The sequence below is a fragment of the Streptopelia decaocto genome, assembly GCF_964273445.1.
Source record: "Streptopelia decaocto genome assembly, chromosome: 5".
NCBI lineage: Eukaryota > Metazoa > Chordata > Aves > Columbiformes > Columbidae > Streptopelia > Streptopelia decaocto.
Window position 1 is genome coordinate 24,810,399 of NC_138659.1, and position 22,089 is coordinate 24,832,487.

Consider the following 22,089-nt stretch of genomic DNA (forward strand, 5'->3'; position numbering starts at 1 on the left):
AAAAAGTAACTCAAGTGCTCAGAATAAGGAATGCTTCATGCCAATAGCAGAAAAATAAAAGCAATCATGTAAAAGACCCAGATCTGTTGCTTATGAATTCTCTTGAAACCTCTAGTCTCTCTTATCTTTTGAAATTAGCAAAGCTAGTTTTTTAAGCAATTTCATGCCCAAAGTAAAACAATGTTTAAGACTGTGATGATTGATTTTTGAATAAAAGGATGTTAAACACACAAGTTACTTAATTCTAGGTCTCTGGTACATTTACTGAATCTCAAAAGTACATCTGCAGCGAGAAGCCTGTAAGTCAGCTCTTATGAATACCAGACCGAACTTCAACTTTATTGATATGATTCATGAGAAAAGAATTCTAATGAAACAGTTCTGAGTATTGAGCTGCTTAATGGTGTTGTTAAAATCTTCCTGTATGGGGTGAAAGCTGAACCAGCTAATTCTTCTGTTTGTTTCAGCAACACACATGCAGTATGCTAAAGTATTCCGCAAAAAAATTGTCTGAGGCACTTCAAGTAAAGGTTGCTAACAAAGAACTCCTTTTTATTTCCTGCCTACAGGAGCCCTAGAATGTAGCTTCATTTTTTTCTCTAGAGAAATAATAATGCACTTTAAGGTGGTTTTAGAGGTCAAGCATTCTTGTATCTTTTGACAAGATTGCTCAAAGAAAAAGTAGGGTGAAATCAGGATTTATTAGGGAGGATTTCTGAGCAATGAATCAATGCCTTTTTGGCCTCATGGACTGAATTAATTTAATTAGAGCAATAAACATTTTTTGTTCTAGCTGACTAAACTAGTTAATTCAGTTCTGACACCTGTGTTGTCTCCTTGTTCCAGTTGCTTTCACTGAATCTTTGAAAGGATCAATACTCTGTTGCAGTAGAAGGGACATGATTTTTCCCTCATGCTCCTCAGTGCCAGCCTGTGTGCTGGTGTCCCAGTGCTCCCGGGAGGGCTCCTGTGCTGGAGTTCTTTCTGGGGATTCAGTTTGCTGCTTCATGGGCTACGAGTTCCTGCAGCTGGAGAAGGTTCTTGTTTAGACCACGACTTTCTGCACCAAGTCATTGCATCTTCTGCCCTTTAATCCCATTCTAAACCAGTCGGTAGGTGTCCAGTCCTGATATGGTTGTATAACATTATGCTTCTACGACAATTTTATGACAGAAATTTTAGAGCAGTGTGGCACAGCTCCTTCCTTAATGGAATTAATCCCAGGGTTTGTGTCTTGTGGTAATAATAACAGGGGTCCTGGTCTCAAGTCTTTTGATGTTCTTCCTCCATCTATGATATGAGAGTTTGTTTGCTTTTGCCTCCTATACACTTCTTTTTGGGTCCTCTGTGCTATTTTGTTAAAAGGCCATGACTGGTACAGTTAGACATTTAATGGGCATGTGCTGTGCAAGGGCTGCAGTGCCAGTGAGATGGGCCCCTGCAATGACTGGTGCTCTCTGTTCCCCTCTTTCCTTGGGGTACATCCTTCCTCCTGTGTAGTACCTCACTGTAACTGCCTGTATCCAAGATGTGGATTAGTATGTTTTCTTAGGGTGATCTGATTGCTAATGATTATCTGATGCTTTTGTAATGCTCCTAATATACACACAGAGCAGCCGGCACAGACTTTTTAAACAACCATTCTTGTAATCTCCTGGATAATCTCAAAGAACATTTAAATACAACACTGCAGTTACATTGGAAGTTTTTAATATAAACATTTTTTTTTTTTCTTACAATGGCTTAACAGTGTGTTGTGGGTTATATGTGGGGTCTCTCTTTGCATTTATGGTGAATGAAAACTGCAGGTGACTGTCCTAGGTGGTTGATTAAACAGTTAATCATTATTATATTAAAGGCAGTTAAGGAATTGGTGAATTGCGAGTACGCATCCATGCTTTATTTCTGAATACATTCGATTTGTCGCCGTAGCCTTGTTACCCAGAGAAAAGGGCGTTTGTTCTCAACAAGACTTTTGTCCTTTTCCAGGCAAGCCCGTGCCCTGGTGGGCGGGCTGCGAGCAGCGGGGCTGCCGGGCTGCGCTGCCGCCTTTCTCTCTTTCTATGAGTCAGGGCTGTGTTGACTTTCAGGGGGAGCGTCTGTTTATTCAGTGGTGTGTATCCCATTAGAAAATGTTGGTACCACTCTTCACTTGATCAGTAGAGGGTGGCTTTTTAGAAACAGGGATACAGTCAGGCTTATGTGTAACCAAGTAGCTTCCCTTGCAGGGTAATGTTAAGACTGCCTCTGCGTTGTGCGGCCAGTAAATTATCACTGATCTTTTGAGGTAATAGTAAAATAATGGGTCTTACTTTCATTGAAGGGAATGGAAGCTTAACCACTGATCTGCTGATAGGAAGAACCAGTTTCAGCCTGGCTCCCTTGTGCTTACATGAGAGCTTTTGAAGTCCTAGAAGAGTTGGTTTTCCCTGCACCTTCTTGGTTGCTAGAGCAAACACAGGGACCCTTGAAGGTGGGTGGCAGGGTGGCGGAGCCTCCATTTTTGCAGTAGCTCATGTTTGTACTAGATAAAAACTGAACTTCCTCTTACAGAAGTAGAGTGTTGAAGTATCATTCAAGTACTTTGAGTAACTTGATCTGTGATTCACCTGGTGGCACAGTTGGACGTCAACCATCAAGGAAAATGTGTCCTGTCAGAACTGGAGCATACGGCAGCAAAAGGATTTGATTTACTGGCATAGCTACATCTCCTTGCCCAAAGTACATGAAAAGCTGAGAGAAACACTTTTTTGTTCATGCAGCTGATCTAACTGTACCCATAAGAAGGGTTTACCAACTTAGTAGAGTTTCAAGCAGTGATATACAATACATTATGGCAAGGAAATGCACCATTGTACAGTGCAACATTGAAACTTGCATGCTTTTCCTACTAAAATAGTTAAGCAAATGAGAGGCAGCAGTCCTTGTCAGGACTCTGAGCTGGACCCTTCACACCTCGTGCATTGCGCTACAGTGCTTGCAAGTGAAAGCCTGAAGCATCTGGGCTTATTTAAACCCTACCAACCAATACGAAAAAAACCCGAACCAAAATAAATTTACAGTGATTTAACCAGGTACTGTATTAGGTTCTTTGTCTGCTTGTTTTTTGTTTGTATTAAAATGCCATTTATTTAATATTCATATTTAGTCAGCCTGGAAAGACAGTCCCTAGCTCTTGTTTTTCTCCCAAAATCAAAAGCTGATGTTACCCATTAATTATGGATAAATAGAAATGGGTCGTTTGAATGTTATTTTCTTCTACAATAATAATAATAATAATAATAAATAGGTATGTGAGATGCATATCAGTGGCCAGCTTCAGATTGTTATAAATTCCAATAAAACAGATTTTACTGTGCAAACTGCCACCACCAAGTGCTGACTCGATAGCTTTTACATGTACCTTAGCAGGAAGAGATATTACTCATTTTACTTAATGCCCTTTCTGGGGGACTGTTTCAATGCTTGCAAAGCATGTATGAGGCCCCACAGACTGCTGACTCCACTGCAAAGTTATTTTACATGTAGTAAGTTCCAGGATATTGTGACTGTTTTCTAAATAACACTATCCCCTTTAGTGATTGTACTTGAAAACAAAGTTGTGCTGTTCCAAGTGTTGCCGAGTCATTTTGAAAGTCTCGCTGTGAGGTTTGTCTCTGCTCACTCCATCCGTAGGGGGCCGGGCCATTGGTTTGTCTGTTTGTTGGACGGGAGGAGCCACCCTGTTCCCTGAAGTACCTGCTGCCAGCTAAGTCATGTGGCGAGGAATCTGCCATCATCTGACCGCATCAGCGTCCTCAGGCTTTTACGTGTAGTTAATATTTTGTGGTTAGTTTTTACAGAATCTACCTGCATTTTTTTTCTGTGAAGTCTTGTTTGTTTGATTGCTTGAGAAGGAGTATCTAGAGTTTTTGTGTACTGGGAAGGACAATGAATTGTGCACCATTGCCAGGAGTCGGGTTCCCTGTGCGAGTCTCTGTGTCCGTGGTGTCAAGGGGGCTCTTGCTGTCTTCAGACAAGCCCCTAAACAGGAGTTGAACCCTGGCCATACAGGGAGATGGATTTGACACCTGTGGGGTCTCTGTAAGGGAAGTACTTTAGGTGTGCATGAGAGTATTTTATGTTTTTGTGAAACCTGAATCAGCTTTGAGGTTCCCCGAGACTTTTTTCTGGGTAGCAGTGATACTAAGATATGTACCTTATAAAGGCTACGTTAGTATTGGGCACAAATTACTTATTTCCTGAGTTAGAACTCTTTTCTCCAACTTCCCTTTAAAAAATAAAACAAAAAGTCAAAAGTCAATAAAAGATTATTAGAGCAGAAGAGCCATTGTGATTTCATGTGGAGGCCATCTCAGTTCTCCTTTTATATCTGATTCTCGCCTGGGAGTATACGCTGTACTCGTGTCCTGGGCTTGAATTGTTTCCAGCTTATTAATAGTTTTGAAAATGCGTTTAACAGCTCACTGCCAATGTGCAGGCTCCTTTTGGTTGCAGCTAACAAGCAGCTGGTCAGCACATTAACAAAATGTGGACTCGGTTAACTCTTGTAGAACCACATCTCTGCATTTCTTCAAATGCCTTTGTCAGAACTACGTGGGGAGAAATGGGTAGGACAGAGCAAAGGGCACGTGCCTAATACAGGAGGAAGCGAGCAGGAGGCTGACAAGGAGGAGAAAATCTTGTATTTTGGAAGGGAAGGAGGAGTGTAATGAACAGGGCATGAGTTGTTTCCTAGGTAGAAGATGAATGAGTGGCAGCATGTAGTAAGAAACGCCTTAAACAAAACTTTGCCTCAAGGAAAATGGGAAGAAAGACATTAGTTAGTAATTCACTTACAAGCTCTGGCTGATATTGCAGATAGAATTTTGAGAGATATTTCTTAAGTCAGCAATTTTACTTATTAGCTGAGAATTATTTTGTTTTGTTGTGGGGTTTGTTTAATTTCTGGTGGAGGGTAGAGAAGAACCTCAAGGGTACTAGTTAGTGTTTTATTTTACAATTGAATTTATATTGTTTTATGGTTACTCTAACAGTTTTGAAAGTCTCATTACTGGGCTCATTCTGTCAAAATTTATAGTTTAGATACTGGAAATCATGCCTGTTTAGTTATGAGCCTTTCTCTTTTCAATGAAGAAGAGGCGCAAGTATAGGATATATACGGCCAAATCTTTTTACATGTGGCTGCCATCTGCGTGAGCTAAATTACTCCCTATGAATCAGGCGTACAATATGCGTGCTCTCTGTTTTGTATAAAGATCTTCTCCCAAGTTGTTTAGAATCATCCTTTCTCACTCTCCATTTAGTCCTTTCTCTGGCAAATCTCTCATGGACCTCATCTGGATTCTTGCCTGATTAAGGACTAAGAGCTTGACCCTGTGAGATAATAAAAACGCAGAATCCCCACAAGAATCTGCAGCTTTCAATGGGAGTTGAAGGCGGTATGTGCTGCTAAAGTGTTCAGCATGTATGCTGGGTTTAAGGTAATGATTTCAGGACTTGGCTGTGTTACAGAATACATACTTGCTGGCCCTAACTTGATTAAGCTGCAAGTATATTACCATGATTTGAATCCTCTATGGAAAGGAAAACACATGGACTCTCAGTGGATTTTGTGGCTTATTTAGAATGAATTCTCATTTTCTGAGTGTGTATTTTGAGTTGTTCCTCACCAGAAAATTCCAGTTTATTGGTGCTCGTATTCTTTTGGAGCTGTTTTCCTAAAAGCAGAGATCAAAGAGAGCAGATTCCTTTGGGAAGTGGAGGCCATGAAATTGTAAGATCTAGGAAGGGTTGTTACTTTGACTCTTATTGCACACAGCCTTCCAAAATGATTCACAGTTTCCTTAAAAGATTCTGGTATCTCCAAGGTTTTATTAAAAAAAAAAAAAAAAGAAACACAAAGCTGATTATCACATCATGGAAGAAAACACATTACAGAATTAGGCCATATAATGAGATAATGAGCACAGTTGGGTGGTGACCTTCAGCTGTTTGTGCTTTAGCAGAGCAGACTACCCAAATCCATGGCTTCTCGTCTGAAAAAGAAAACCACAACTCCCACAGAATCTCACAGTTTAGAAGGGGGAAGAAGTATTGACATTCTTACACAATCCCCAAATTAGCTTTTAATTAAAAAACAGGTAACTGTATAGTGCAGTTTAACTTGCAAATAATTTCTGACATAAGAAAAAGTTCTTTAATGTTGTAATACTACTTTTAGGTTTCTCTCTGAGTGCTACTGTGCTTAGGCATAAGGAGGAACCTGAAACTCAATTTTAGGTTGAAGGGATAATCCTTAAAAGACAGAAGTTTCTTGAGTTGAAGGCTATAGCATCGCTACAGGATGCTTACCAAGAAAATCACTTTGTATTGAAAAGCAAACCACAAACACAGGTAGTGTTTAATTAAAGCAACATTTGTTGAAAACATAAATATGTGTCGCCTGAAGAACTAGGTAGCGTTTTTGTGGAAAAGCTCTTTCAGTCTTTCAAGACTGGCATTTCTGTTTTTATAAAAAAGTTTTGTGGTGCATATAATTTTTTTTTTCTCCCCTATAATTGTCTTTATACAAGGTTGATGGGGCTGGTTTACACTGTGATGGGACACGTAGTATCTGGTCAAACAAGATAACACTTGTGTGTTTAAAACACATCATGCTTGTTGTCTTCCTGCAACATGGACTTCTGCTGTGATGACCCAGGGACACACAGTGTTTATGCAGATAGAAATAGCTGAGCCTGGATGCTTGGAAGCCAAGCAGGATGGATATCCTTTTGCTGAGGCCCAAGTGATGCTCACTTATAAGAGATTATAATGGAAGAAGGTATGAAATGAAGACTGGCAAAGGTGTTCTTGAACATGCAGCAGGGTGTACGAAATGAGGATAATGACCATCTAAGTTTTGTTGTAGAGACTTAAGAAAGAAAATATGGAGTTTGACTGAGAAGTGAGAAGCTGTGAAGAGTGCAAGGCAAAGACTGTGAAGGACAGAATTGGAGGAAATAAAGCTTAATTTCTGTTATCAAATCTGTATTGTTCAGTTCATGGATATCACTGATACATGAGAGCAGCAAGGAGGAGGCATGAGGTCTTCCCCCTTACCTGTAAATGCGTTTGGCCGGTGTCAGCCAGGGAAGTCCTCTGTGTCCCCCAGCCTGTTTGGGAAGGAGGTGGTCAGATGTGATGCCTGGAAGAGTTGGTCCAACTCCCCTGCCATGAGCAGGAACATCTTCACCCAGATCAGGTTGCTCAGAGCCCCATCCAGCCTGGCCTAGGATGTCTCCAGGGATGGGGCATCTACCACCTCTCTGGGCAGCCTGGGCCAGTGTTTCACCACCCTCATTGTAGAAAACTTCTTCCTCAAGTAATTCTGAGATTTTAATTTCAGTGGAGTTTGTGAACATCTGTCATTTCCCATTTGTGGCTGGTATCGTGTTTTGTGGCTGGACTGGTATGTTCAGGGGAGTGGAAGATGCAGGGCATGTGGCGTACATGAGACAGTGCGCTCTGGCCAGGTGGTGTATGATTGCGTATTCCCACCATCATTTTCTCTTCCATTAAGTGTGTTTAACAATATGCCTTTTTTTTTTTTTTTTTTTTAAATCTCAAAGGAAGATGTAAATAACAGTTAAGTGGTGTTTTTTTGTGTAAAGCATTCAAAGAGAACCTGCTGTGTAAGGTAAATAGGGTTATTTTGAAGTCATATTGAAAAGCCATCAAGTTATTTGCCTAAGGACAAGCTCACTTTTCAGCTGCTAAATTTCTTTTGCCCTGTAAATTAGTGGTAGTAATGCTAAGAGGTTATAAAAGGGGAAAATACGGCCATGGGGTTACGTTAGTTAAAACCATTTATCTTAAGTGCTGAGCTGCCTTTTAAATGATAGTTATGTATTTAGGAAACCTACATCAGTTTTGCTGAGTCCAAGCATTTAAAAAGTCTCAGATCCTCAACTCTGAAAATACTCTGAAAAATATTTGTCTAAGCTTATAAGTGGACCTGGCATTTCTGCTTTAGGTCATCTTGCTTAGAGAGAAGTTCACTGTGATGATGGCAACACTGAGCAGGGCTGGAATGGCCGGTGGACTAGTGGAGGGTGGATTGGTTGTTTTCCACACTTCAGTGTTAGCTTACCAGCTGAGTTTAGTATGTAATGTCACACTTTGAACAGAGCCTGTTTTCAGAGTGTGGTGTAAGCACTGAGCTTGTTAATGTTCAGGTATCGTTTCTCTTGCTTCTGGTCAGCCCTGTAGTGTAGAGGTTCAAAACAGGGATTTCTTAGGCCGTTCGACCTCTGCACTTGTATTCCACTCATCCTGTTGAGTCAGCTGTGTTAAGAGAACAAAGTTCAATTTCTTCCAGTTTTGGGAGGAAAAAACAAAGAGTTTCTGCTTTACATAGCTACAATCCAAAAGCAGTTGGCTTGAAGAGCAGATCTATTTATTTGTCTGAATATTGACAGTTTTATAGATGCAGCAGCAGAAGAGGAGAAAAAACATGCACTTGATCTGGACAGATATTGTGTCCATCAAACCAACCTCTGGATGTTGTTGCCAAGAATATGTTTTTGGTTTTGTTTTTTAGAGCCTTTTAATGGTTACACACCACTCATACAGCTGTTTATGATTAGATGGCTTCAGAGGTGCTTTTCCTCCTACAGAAAGCTTTCTCTTCCTTTGAGGCAACAAACTGTGTATCAAGTCATCCTGCACAATAAAAAATAATAATGGAAAGGGATTTGAATTTTGTCATTCAGATTCTGTGTTGATGATTCAGACTTTCTGGTTGTGTCTCTGTGTATGGTGGGTATGACCGATCATCTGTCTGTGCTGGAGAGGCTGCTGGCTTTAGTACAGGTACTGGGCAGCAGGTGGTCATTTTGGCATGACCCCAACAGCCAGCTGGGCAGAATGGATGCAGAGATTGAAATACGTGCAATTCCCAGAAACAACGTATTTTAATACTACTTGGAGCTATCTTTGACCACTTGGGCCTTTATTAGTGTTTAAGGTGCAATGTCTGTAACTGGTCTCTTGATTTAGACGCTGCCCAGCTGCAGCAGCCTGCCCAAGACTGTCAGAAAGGAGTCCACTCAGCCCTTTCCCACCATGTTGTCACCTGCTGCCCAGAAGCTTCTGCAGAGAGTAACAGGAGTTTGGCTGTTTGTTCAGGACTTTCTGGGATCTAGGAGCTTGGTTAAAGCTGCTGTTACTGATCTGGAATTGCTTCCAGATGTTTGGAAGTCCTGGACAAATGGCCGCAGTGTGTGGACATGCTGGATGCAGGTGCTGCATTGCTGTGTAGCCACCCAGGGTCTCCCCATGGGAATCCTGAATTGAAATGCAAATCCTTCTGCTTTTGAAGGAAAAGATTGGACATTGCAGATCATCATTTTCAGGTGTGGTGTGTGCTGGGTTTGGTTTTTTTCTGTTTTGTTTTTTTCCCCTTTTTTCTCTCATTACTCGCTGACAGTCACTCTTCTTGATAGTGGAAAAAGTTCAGTAAGTGCAGGGCGAGACAGCGTTTCATACTGATCCAAAAAGAGTTTATCCCAAGCTTGGCTGCTGTGGGGCATTTGGGTAGAAGCAACCTCTTGTACCATGGCCAGAAGACTTTAACTTTCAATATTGACCCTTTCTATATCCTTGTAAATTTCTGCCTGAACATACTGTGGTATTTTAGCAGATCACCCAGTTTAATTAGTTATGTAGGTGAAGCTGTGTGTGGTGTGGTAGTTATTTTAGGCCTTCGGATAGTATGGGGGCCTTGCAAGGTGAATGTGCAAAGAAGCTGTCTGCAAAATAGGAGATGTGCAATATTTTTCAGATCTCTAGCATCTTGCAAACATACATTTTGCATTTTGTCCCATAAAAAGATGCTATAACAGTAACCTGGGATAATTACAAGAATCTACAAGGTTTACTTAGGATCTATTTAATTAGAATAGTGAGTAAACTTCCTGATCCTTATTTTCAGCCTTTTTTTAATAACATTTCCTTCACTTCCTCTCCCCTGAAAGCTGGAGGTAGGTCTGGCTTGGACTGAGAGCTGATGGGGTGAAAGCATTTGGCAGCTCCTTCAATCTCCTTGAAAAATGGTTCTGTCTGGATAAAAAAGCATTAGGCTAATTCAACAAGAGTAAGTAACCTTATGGTATCTGAAGGACTGTGCCATGGGGTCCCAAATACGTAAATGAATCAAGACCACAGTGTATCCATTTAATAAATTTATAAAGACATTCAAACTTCACATCAGTGTAGCTGTAAGTGCAGTTTCCAGGAGTTTAATGTGGAAAGTGAAGATGAGGAGAGGGGAGTGCTGAAATGTGAGTTGGTCACTACTTAAACAGGAGGTAGCCCCAGTCCTGCTTTCCATCTGGGGTATTAATAGTGTCTTACGGGAATGCTGATTAGAGAAGCAATTTTAAGAGACCTTGTGTCATGACTGCAATGTCCTGTCATTGTGAGTGGTGGCTTTAGTAATGCTGAGGAAAGTAAACGAAATCACTTCAGGAAAAGCTTTTATGTTGAAAACAACAGTCTCCTGCATGCTGTTCAAAAGTGGAACAAATGTGACTTAAATGTGATTGATTGTTCTCATTTCCACTGAATTTTTTGTTGAGATATGGGTGAAATAGCTTTGGAGAATGTGTGTGTATATATATTTACCCATACACATATGTACATGAAACTTAGTGAGGCATTGCACAAAGCCTTTTTGATAATCAGAGCAGTTGCTAAGCTGTGATTATTATTGCTCTCCACCGTGGAAAGGTTTAGTCAAAGTGAAAATGCATGAGGGCCTTCTGAAAGTGATAGTTTGTGTCACCGTTAACGCTGATCATGGACTAGAAGGAAAATGCATTTGCGCAGTCAGCACATTTTCTGAAATCAGCAGTATCTCTTTCTAGGAATGTGTTTTTGCATTCAATCTGTGGTTTCATGAGCAAAATCAAGCCTGATGGTTCCCTGCTGCCCACAGTGGGGACAGGTTCCCCCACTGCCCTGCGTGGGAACCACGCTGATGCTCCTCAGGCCTTCCTCCCTGCCATTCGGTGCACCCAACACCAGTGGAAAACTGCTTAGTCTCTTTGTTGCTGCATTAGTTTCCTGTCGTGTTAGTGAGTTGAATCAGCTCCTGGGGAAGGCAGGTTTGATGAGCAACAAAATAGGCATAAGGTAGCTGGGAAGTGTTGGTGGGAAGGAGAAGAGCAGTGGAGGGAATGAGACACTCCAGTTTTGGCTGTGGTGAGATGTTGGGTGATTCATCCTGTCTCGTAAACCTGCAGCGTGAGGTTTCAGTGGTTTTTTTTGCTTCCTCTGCCTGTAGAATTAGCTGTGTATGTATAGGTTTGTCAGGCCTGCCGTCCCATGAGTGACCTGGTCATTTGAGTCCATGCCATGGTCTCAAGTACCAATTTGAGAGCAGATATAAAGGAGGGAGATTGTAATTGTACAGCACATGCAAAACCTGATTTCCCTGATTTTCACTGCTCACATTGTGTGAGGAGCCCCTTTTGAGAGGTTTTCTTGTATATGGAGTTTTTTCATGCTTTTGAATACACTGAGCCAAGTCCCTGCTGGTTGCTGGCTTTAGGAATATTAATGGTTTTGTTGAACTTCATGAGCCATCAGGGCTACAGTCAGACTGTGCTCAGATTGCTTAAAAATGATGACTATGGAGATTAACTCGAAATGGTAAACTGCATGGGAAAGGCCTGTTACCATGAAAACTTACAGGCAGTTTGTATCTCTGCTGTAATGATGCTTCTGTCTCAAACAGAAAATGCAGCTCCAAGTTTCGGTAGGTCTTGCTTTTTTATTTTTGCAACTATTTGCCTGTCTTGAGGGTTTAAGTTATTTTGTAGCTGACCTTGTCACACAGCAGGGAATTGAATATTTGCTAATTAGTATTTTAAGTAATGTTTTAAAGATCCTAGCATATGGACTTCAGAAAACTCTCTTTTGTCTTGTTCTGCAAGATGTCATTTGACACTGTTTATAAAACATAGACAGATGCCTGTGGATCTGTATTAACAAATTACATAAGCATATTATTTAGCTTAAAATAATCAGGTCTATGTAGGATTTATAGTATAATGTATATCTTTGCCAAGGAGATTGAAAGCTAACATGATAAAGGGGTTTTTTATTCTTTTAAACAAAAATGTCACCATCGGAGAGATTTTTGAGGAATAATTGGCAGATGTGGAAGCAGTGAAGATAAAGGCTTCTAAAAGCCTACATTCAGTCAGCTGCTCATGTTACTCTAGAATGTATCTGCATGTATGTTCTTTGCTCCTCAAGTTTTTCCTGTTTTTTATTTTTGGTGTACTATAATTTTAAATGAAATCAAGGGGAGATTTTGAGCCAGAATGAAGAGTGACTTTGGGTGATCATTTTGTGTTTAAATAAAAAGCAGGGGGACAGGTACTCAAGTAAAAATTTTTCAAGTTACATTATTGAAAACTTGATGACAGGTGTGATGCGCTGTGTTTGGGCTGTCCACGGACTGCTAGACATTGTGCTAATTTCTGTCCCTTTGCTTAACACCAAATGTGCCAAATATTTTGTCTTTGCTTACTTGGTGAAGCTTTTTTATTGCTGGTGCTGGCTGAAGTCTGTTCTGATTGACTTCTGCTAATAATGGCTCAGAAGTGTGGGGTTTTTTTCTTCTGCAGCACTACCTATGTGTGCAGTCAACCCTCAGGATTTTACAAGGACCACCATGCACCTTATCCATCAGACTTTTAATTGAATTTGGTGTAAAGACAATGTGGTTCTGCAGACAGCTTACAAGCAGCTGGGCCATCAGGGCCCATGGCCCACAGTTGTAGGACCACTGCTCTGTTGTGTTGATAGCCCTCAGTGGGATTCAGCTCTGGCTGGAGCCATCTCCAGAGCCAGCCCAGTCCAACCAACTTGTCTGCTGTACCTTGATGAACCTGGAGAAGCCTTTGCCAGCAGTTGGCTTTACGGCTTTCAAAGAGGGGAGTGTGGGCACAGTTCCCTTGCCGCAGGGGGTGCTGTCCTTGAGTTCAGGACAGAGCAAGGACTTTTCAAGCATTACTCAGCACTGGGGCTGGCCTCGTGTTTCCTCCTGTCCTTTATGCACAGAGCATTGAACCATTTTGGGCATGGGGTCCTTCCTAGTTAAAAACAAACCAGATAATAAAATTCACCAGTCTGAAAACCTGTAGCAGGCTATATTCCAGAACTGATTTCTTTGTTGATCCTACAACAGAGGCTGAGCACAGTTGGTTAATTGAGTGGGGGCTGGAGAAGAGTACAGTAAGTACAGTAGGTTTTGCCTTTTTTCTCTTTTTTTTTTTTTTCTTTACATTTTTCAAGACTGGACTGAAACTTTAAGTGTTTTGAGGAGGGAAGATTTATTTTGCTTCAGCACTTGACAGGGATCAGTTTTCAAGGTTTGTACAGTGAGAGGTTTAGTGATAGTGAACTCATCCTTAAAGGGTCATTTACAGGAATTCAGCCTTCAACTGAACTTGTAATCTTGTTATTTTTAATTAGGAAAGGGGTGGTACTCTTTCAGCTATGGAGACATCTTCTCTTTCGGTCTGTTTCCTACCTGCTGGCTTTTGCTGCTTCTGAAGTCCACTGTGTTTGATGGGACTGGGGCGAGCAGATGCCAACTGCTGCAGCTCAAGGCCCAAGTTACAGAGCAACATTTCTTCATTTTATGAAGGGCCCCATCCGCTGATGAGCATTTTCAATCCATTTGCACCTGCAGAGGTAGGAAAGGCAGCCCCAGCACATCCCGGTCCGGCTGGCAGCTTGTGAATCATGTGTTTCAAAGCCGCTGCTCTCATTCCAACTCTGCGGCCGGCGGCGTGTTTATCAGATCTTCCTGACATTCAGCACTGAGCAGATGTTCCCTTTTTTAGTATGAAGTGGTGTTCCTGATGTGCTAGCTGAGATTAGGGAGGGGAAAGCTCATAACATTTCATGCTCGAGTGAAGCACCTATACGTCAGCACAGAAGGGCTTCTGGCAGGCAAAACCAAGGGGGGTAAAAACCTAAACCCAACCCCAGAAGCCCCGTCCATCTGCTTTTCACAGAATGCCTGATGTTGCAAACAGGGTCCGCTGCTCCGGCCCTGGCCATGGGTTAGAGGCATTGACTGCTGGCCTGTTCTTCAGCTGGGCTGGACGCAGATGGCAGGTCTCCCGTGTGGCCCCGGGGCTGGTGATGATGTTAAAGCAGAAGATGACATGCAAGTTGCTGTTGAGCTGAAAGCTGCCCTGTCTGGCGCTCCACATCTCTGTGGCTGTCAAAAAGAAGGTATCTTTAAAAGGAAATCTCCTTTTTCTCTTCAGATGTGCATGTATCCATATGCACCAACATCCAGAATTCGCTGTTTCTTCTTTGAAGACCAAAGAATGACCTGCCAGTAATCCAACTGAGGATTGGGGGATTGGACTAGATGATCTTTTGAGGTCCCTTCCAATTCCAAACATACTGTGAAACATACTGTGATAAAAGCAAGACATTTTACTGAAAGAAGAGCCCTTTGTATGCAGGTGTAGTGAATGACAAGTGCTGGTGAAGCTGAGTGGACTCTGTAGGAACTATTTGATGGAATAATAAGGGTTGGATAGAAAAGAAATGACAGGGCAGTTTAGGAGAGTTGTGGAAAGGAATGCATAGAGGAGAAAAGGCACAGATAGAGTCCCTGTAAGTTTAGTGTGTCTGTGTATGTGGAGAAGAGGAAGCAATTTGGGCCCAAATAAAAGATATGAAATAAAAAGGAAAACTTTGCCTACACGTTCACTTTGGAACATGGATAACCTACCAAAAATGATGCTAATGTTATGAATTAAAGGAAAATCTGCTAATGCTTTGTAGAAGTCTGTAATGCTGTAATAGTTTAGAAATCTTTTTTTTGAGTTTAGTTTCAGTAACAGCTACCATAAAATTTTCTAAATTGGAAGAGTAGCTATCAAATTTGTGGTTGGTGTGTACATCTCTCCTGATCTTGAGGTTGCTCTCATTAGCAGTCAGATAAGCCTTTGGATATCACCTCTCTTTTCTGCATGGTGGTGCCCCTTGGGCACTCAATATAGCACCATGGATTATTGGGCAAAAAATGGCTGCGTGTGTAGCTCCAAATGGAAGTCAGCGGGAATTAAGCACGTGACAGCTGCTCGTGTTTCTGAAAACTGCCATAGGATTTTTTTTTTTATTTTTAAATCATTCTGAACTAAACTTCAGGAAAGAAGAAGAAAACAGAACAAACAAACAAAACCCCAAAAACCAAGACAGAGAAAAAAAGTGAACAACAACCACCAAGTCAACCTAAACCAAAAATCCTGCCCCTGCTCCCAGTGTAGTGAATATGTGCTATAATCTTCCTATTAGTGTGTATTTTGGTACCTTTATGTGCTGCCTGAGGTAGGATACCAACAGTTCTGCATTGGTTTGAAAACCATTAGAACTTGTGCCCTACCATTAGAACTGACAGCCCTTTCGGGAGCACCCATGAGCGTACAAAGGACTGGAGCGCACATTTGCAATTGAAAGAGGGAGCATTTTGCTGAGAGAGAGACTCGGAAGACTTGTTTTCTTAGATAAGCATAGACTGCTGAAGTCTGCTCTGTGTTTACACGCGTGTTTTTGTGCCTGCTTTTTGATGATGCGTGAATTCCTGTGCAGCTGAGCGTGAGCATAAGTATGGCTCTCTCTCTTTGCCTCCTGAAACTGATTTTTATGAAGTCTGGAATTTCCTTGCCTGTCATCTTTAATTTACTCATTTTCAGGAATACAGTAACAGCAGTACTGTGGGTAGGGCGATTTGTGGAGTTCCAATACTGATTTATTAAAAATACAACGGTTTTGAAACCTGTTTTTGTTATTTTTGCTCTAAGCAGGCATTTAATTTTTATAGGCTTTTTTTTTTTTCCGTTTGGCCCCAGTGCGGAGCTCTCATGTAAACCAAGCAGAATGCTTCCTGTCCTTGTCTGATAAAAAGTGCACTTCCATTCATTGTTTCCATGCAACTTCCTATCCTTTCTACCGTAAAGAGGGATAAATCTGAGACAATTTATGGACTATCTCTGGGGAAAAGAGACTTTCACAACAGAAAGTTTGAATGTTGTTTGGCATAATGAGCAAGGAATGTTAGAAATAGTTTATGTTTGTTCATTTCTTCTTCTTTGTACATTCTTGGTGCTGAAGACAATTTCATCCATTAACACTGATGAAGACTGAATAGTTAAATTTAGTTCCTCCATTAAGGCTGTTAAGGTGTAGAGTTTACTTGCATTTCAGGCCCTGCTTGTTATCTGAAATAATTTTGTATCTTTTACAGTGTTGATACAAGTTTGTGATGGAAGTCGGGTATTTCTGAAATATAGCCATGTCTGGAGGAGGAAGCCCTCAATCTGAATAATGCTGGCCACTGTTTAAAAAAGGACAAGTGCGCCATGGGATCTGAGATTTGTGCAAGAGGATCCCCTACATTTGTATTTTAGACCAGTTGCTGGAGACTTGTCTGTTTTCTACTACTTGAGGGTAACAATGGGAAAAACTCAGCAACGCTTTCTAAAACATTGGTGCACTTCTTTGTTTTCAGTTCTTTGGCATGGAAAATACAAGTTGTGCTCTCTGGCTTAATTTAAATGAAGGTCAACACGTTGATGCTGTTCTGTTTATACAGATTAAAAAGATGCTCTTATGTTAGCAGAGTGTTTTCCAAATACTCACTTGAGAGACGGGATGGGGGGAGAGAGAGACACAGTATGTATGGATGAGTGTGGGCGTTTAGATGGGGAAAAATACTGGAGAAGAGTTCCTGTGCGCAGTGTTTTGCTGCAAACCTCAAGAGAAGGTCGGGCTCTGGCAGTGCTGGTCAGAGAGGAGTGCAGCAGAGGTTACATGAAACGCGGCTCTGTGGTGCGGTTCATCTGCTTTGAAAGACGTCTTTGTTTTCCAGGTACAGATGTTTGTTTTCTGAGATTATGCCTCATGCGTAGCAATGTCTTAAAATTGTGCTCAGCGGATGTTAAAGCAAACAGGTTTTTCATTCATTGCCTTTTCTGTTTAATTAGCTTAGTAGGTGCCTAAACAAGACAGCTGGAGCTTCTTTTGTTAAACAAGATACTGACTGATTGACGTTGCTTCTAAGCAGCAGTACATTGCTATAGAAGTTGAGTTTTATTTGATGATTAACTTTTCCAGTTGAACTTGCATCAATGTTACATCCTGGTAAGGACAAAACATCAGTAGAAGCTTATTTTTAAGAAAGTAGAAGAAAGCATTTCTATTTTCAAAATCTAATTTGAATTTTTTCCCTCATGGAAGAAATTGAGAGATCTGCACAGGCAACACTTGAGGTTAGATCATCTCTGCTAACCAGATGAAATAAACCTGGTGCTTTTACTAGTAGCCAGGAACAGCGGGAATGGATATCTTGTGCAACACATCCTCCACAGCTGAATAGAAACATAATTTTGCTTGGAAGGAGAGCCGGCATCAGGAATTGGTACCAAATATCATAGCAACCCAAAAAAGGCGTGGGGCATGTCATCTGTGGGTCTGAATGGTTCCTGGTGGGCAGGCAGGAGATGCTAGACAGACTTTACTACACTTAACAGAAATGTCTAGAAAGACTGCAGTAAATAGAGGACCAAAATACATTGCAGATTAAGTGTTATCTCATATATTGAAACATCTATATTGTTTGGCTGATACGTGAAATAGGTCTGGGCAGAGTTGATGGTGATGATAGGGAACTGGAATTAATTGGGGCTTGATAGCTGGGGATTGAGAGCACATAGCAAGGTCTGACCGCATGGAGCATTAACAGTAGAGACCAGCGTAAAAGTGAAGGATGTGGGTTAATGTGAAGTTCCAGAGGACAGGGTTTTTTTCCTTGGAGAAAGGGGGAAGGAGCAGGGTTGGTGTCATGAGGTGGAGCTGCTGAAGATTAGTGGGCTTTGAGCACTGGAATGGGGAACCTCTGCTGTGTTTTTTGCATAAGCTCATTTTTAGTTAATACAGCTTGTATGTTTTAACTCCTCCTATAAGCTAATCTTGCCATCTATACTGAATATTCCTGGAAGATACAGTTTCTTTTTCTCAGTTTAAGTTTTATAACTCACTCATTGAAAATACATATATGTGGGGTCTGAGATTTTTAATATTTTTTTTCCAAAATAGCCAAAATCAGCCCATGTCCATGAATCTTTTCCCCTGTAATTCTAAACCTCTCCCCCTGGCCTCCTATGGTGTTTCACTCAAAAGCAGTTCCACCATGAAAAATACTCTTTTCTTGCTGACAGGAAGCCTGTGCTAGATGTGGCGGTAAAGGAACTCCCTGAAAATTAAGGATATGAAGAGAAAATTACGCAGCCCTGTGTGCAACAGCTATGCTGTGTTTGTGTTTTCAGTACGTCTCTCTTTTTTTCATATACCACTCACTTGATTTTCTATGCGTTTCATTTTCCCATGGCCTTTTTTGCTCCTTCTATCCATTTCTGCCAGAGCCCTAGAATCCATTCAAAGGCTTTCATGAACATTTACTCAATTTCAGTCCCACTTTGGTTGCAGTTCACAAGGGATCTGCTGTTCCTTCTGCTGAAGTACAATCTGCTCTAAATTCATTGATGTCGGCCAGTGGTTATGGTTGCACAAACTCTCATCAGAGTTATCCAACAAATATGGAAAATGTGAGCTTTTAAGAGGTTTTAAAATACTTTTCCTGGGGAATTCCTAGTTTATGTTAAATAACTCTTATTGAAGGGAGATATCTGCTACATTTCAGCACAGTTCATAGTTGCATGAGAAAAAGCTTGTAAGACCTAATATGTAATAGCAATAGTAAAATAACTACCTACCTAAGTGTTGGGACATATTATAAAAATACCAAACATTTTTTTTCTGGTATTGGGTAAACACATAAAAATGACAAAAAGGCGAGAATATCTAAATTAGAAAAAAAAATGATTTAGTACTGCAAGCTTATTTCTTTTTCTTTCAATCCCCATCCCTCTAATATATCAAAGCTTTTATTACAGTGTTAAGCATATCCTATTGTAACTGCTAGTCTTTTGAAACTTAAAGTTAAATTACTAGGTGCACAGTGTAAATAAAAACTAACTGGAAAAAATGTATTTCCTAAATATTAAATTATCCAGGTACTGCCTTTTTTTGTTTTTGTCAGAACAAATCTGTGATCGTTGTTGCTCCCATGCATTTCTGACTATGTACTAAGGCAGAAAAATGATATTGAGACACACCGACATTTTATTTGCTGTTGAATATTTTTTCCTGTTCCTTACCGAAGTCATGGCAGATTAGCAGCAGCATCTTTGTGTTACATCTGCTGTGTTTCATCAGAGTTGGAACTGCTGCCATGAGCTGTATAGAACAAGACGACCATAAAGCTCTCCTCCCCTCCCCAGCCAAATAGTCTAGAAGACACTAAAATGAATCAGCAGTAGATTTATACCAATATAAAATGCTTTGGACAGTAATCTCCTACTTTCATCTTCCTGTTGGCCAGTATGAAGGTCCAATGTACAAATCTTCCTTTCAATATCTTGCTTCTCTCCCTGCATCTCTTATGGTGATCACGCTTATTCAGAGAGGAAAATCGTGGAATTCAGGAAGAGTCTTGGACAGTCCAGCTCCTATTTCTTTATGGTCATCTGTAGTAAAAGCTTCTCTTTGTATTAATGGTGGAGGTTGTCCATTATCCTCTACATCATTTAAATCACCAGGAATTTGACTTGCCAGGTGCTCTTCTGTGGAGGAGTTTGCAGGAATTAGTTTAGTAGTTGTTGTTACAGAGCTACCCATACCAATAAGTAGTCATGACATATCTTCTCTTTGACAGGGATCACTTCTTTCTGTAGATTATTTGCCTCAATCCTTGAGTATAATTTTTTGGTATAAATGCTTCCCTCAGTAAGAAAGCCTTTGTGAGAAGAAGGTTGTGTAGGTGGTAACAATTATTCCATGTGGAACAGTGGCCCTTCACCCATGTGCTTGTATCTTTAGAAGTGAGTGGTGAAGGTTATAGGAAGAAGTTATTACTATGTCCACTCAAGCGTTCTGCAGTGAATCTTAAACTTCTCAGTTCAAGAGAAAATGGCTTCCTCTCCTCTTGTTCTTACAGAACCATGTTGTCATTCAAAAGTAGGTTTTGAGGATCCTGTCTGTTTTCTTCTGTCTTGTTCTAGTTGTCATTGTCACTAGCTGATGTAATAAAATGCCCTTAAATTAACCTTTTCCAAAACAACTTCTGTGAAAGTCTGTCATTTGGGCATACTGAAACCTCTGCTTGGATAGTTAGCCTCCTCTAAGACTTGCTTTTCAGCAAATGAAGTGATGAATTCCATCAGGATCTACACTAATTTGTATTACTTTGTACCTGACAGCCCAGAGATCCCTGGTGTTCCTCAGGTCTGGATTTTGAATTTTTTGTCTTCGTGTATAATGACTAGATTTGTGTCATTCCCTCATTCGAACATCAATTAGAATAAATCAGTCCTTCTTCTGAGGAGTATTATATCCCATTGGTGGGGCTCGTATCCTCTCGCGTGGTGTACAGGAACCATGCTGGTGTGCTGTGGAGCCCCCAGAACAGATTCATGCAATTTGCAGGAGCTGGTCACACTTTTCAGCTGACAACACTGTAGAAATCTCCATGGAAATACAACAGAAAGTATATTAGCCTTTACTATTTGAATAAAATTTCACAGTTACGGGTTGGTCTCGGGTTGTTGTATTATCCCCTTTAGTGTCTTACTCCCATTTCTGCTACTTTCTTACAGCAGAACACATGTTACTCGTTAGTAGCATGGATGATACGGGAAACAAGAATGTTGAAATTGTGTTGAATATGTTCCAGATGTTAGTATCCAACAAGGTTGGGTGTACATTAAGATTTCTTTTACAATATTCTTATTAATTGGAAGTGGAAAGTAATTCAATACCAAACGATTCTCTAGAATTCTAAGTTCACTAAACATTTGCCATCATAAAACACATATGTAATAAGTCGTTCTTATAAAACTGCCTAACCTGATTTCCATCTTCAAAAGGCATTAAGCAACTAACATTTGATTGTGTTGAGAGGCAGGATTTGCTAACGAGGTTAAACGGATACATGGTCTGAAGTTAGAGAAAGGCCCAGGGATGGCTGTGTGTGCTCACTCGCCTTCTCGGCAGCGATGGGACCGAAGGCTTGTAACTGCACTAGGGTATATCAACTGGAAAATACTTTTGACTCTTTAAGTGCCAGTTTGGTGGGGATGAGATGCGAGAGAGTACCTGGATGTGTTTGGAGCTGATGAGGCGATCTCAATGCGTTAATTGGATGAACTGGCCCTTAAGCAGTGATGTCAGTGTATTTTGGCAGGACGTGGGTGTCGCTGGTGAGGGCCGCAGGAGTGGGAAGGTGGCGGAGCCCGATCCTGGCGTGTGCGCATGGCAGAGCAGCAAAGCCCAGCCAGGATGAGGCTGCCGTTTCATGTTGACTTTCAATTGCAAGTAGGTGGTGTGGAGGTGATAAACAATCTGATTAGTAGAGCAAGGGCTTTCTGTTTGTTTTTTCAGAGTGGTAATTATGCATTTTGTAGGATTTAAACTACCTAGGGGAGGTAACTAGCTTTCCAATCAGAAGAAGGTGGCAGGAGGGAAGGAAGATAAGCAGGAGGAATCTGTGAGAGAGCCAAGAAGAGTGGGAGCAGCTAATTTGAAAAAAGGAGAGCTCTTGCCACTCTCACTGGAGTGGCAGTGCCTTGGAGTGACACCGACCTGTCTTCAACTGGGACAGATCTACAGGTGCAGCAGGTACTGCTGGAAAGAAATATTGTTAATGAATGCTTAGTAAATACCTCAGGCAGTGCTGGTGGTTCGTGCAGTGTAAGAGTAGACTAAAATACAGCATAAATGGAGAGAAGGTAGCAGAAGGAACTGTCTTATGCCATGTACAGGCTGAGCATCAGTGGACTTTCTGACCTAGAAATGTTTTCCTTTTGCTTGGCACTAGCTCCAGGCATGCAAGCATATGCTGGGCATGCCACTACACCCACTTTAGTCATTGGGCAAATACGTGAATTTCAG

At 41.1% G+C, this 22,089-nt stretch overlaps 1 protein-coding gene across 2 annotated transcripts in view; it reads left to right on the forward strand.

The window, feature by feature from the left end:
* The window catches only part of TGFBR3 (transforming growth factor beta receptor 3), a 116,304-nt gene that overhangs the window by 23,168 nt on the left and 71,047 nt on the right, over positions 1–22,089 (forward strand). The window lies entirely within an intron of this gene.